This window comes from Bos grunniens, chromosome 15, assembly GCF_055505025.1.
Source record: "Bos grunniens cultivar Pamir isolate PY7600 chromosome 15, Bosgru_T2T1.0, whole genome shotgun sequence".
NCBI classification, from domain to species: domain Eukaryota; kingdom Metazoa; phylum Chordata; class Mammalia; order Artiodactyla; family Bovidae; genus Bos; species Bos grunniens.
The window spans coordinates 15848347-15848566 of record NC_141179.1 but is presented as its reverse complement, the minus strand read 5'-3'; the positions used below and the strand labels follow the sequence as shown (position 1 = coordinate 15848566).

At 32.3% G+C, this 220-nt stretch overlaps 1 protein-coding gene across 1 annotated transcript in view; it reads left to right on the top strand.

Moving 5' to 3' along the window:
* Positions 1–220, top strand: part of ENDOD1 (endonuclease domain containing 1) — a 35398-nt gene that overhangs the window by 27842 nt on the left and 7336 nt on the right. The gene's annotated exons all lie outside the window — the stretch shown is intronic.

Genomic DNA, 220 nt, shown 5'->3' with positions numbered 1-220 from the left:
TCAAATTCTGTCCTGCTAATTATTGGATGACTTTGGAAAAATTCACCTTTCTGTGTTTTAGTTTCCCCACCTGTAAAATCAGGTAGGAAAAAAAAAAAAAAAAAAAAACACCTTCTGTAACATTATATTGAAATCATTTAATTGGTAGTTGAGAAAAATTAGTCCTTGACCTCCTGCTGTATTGCTATATAGGTACCGGATGCAGACATTCTATCTTCAT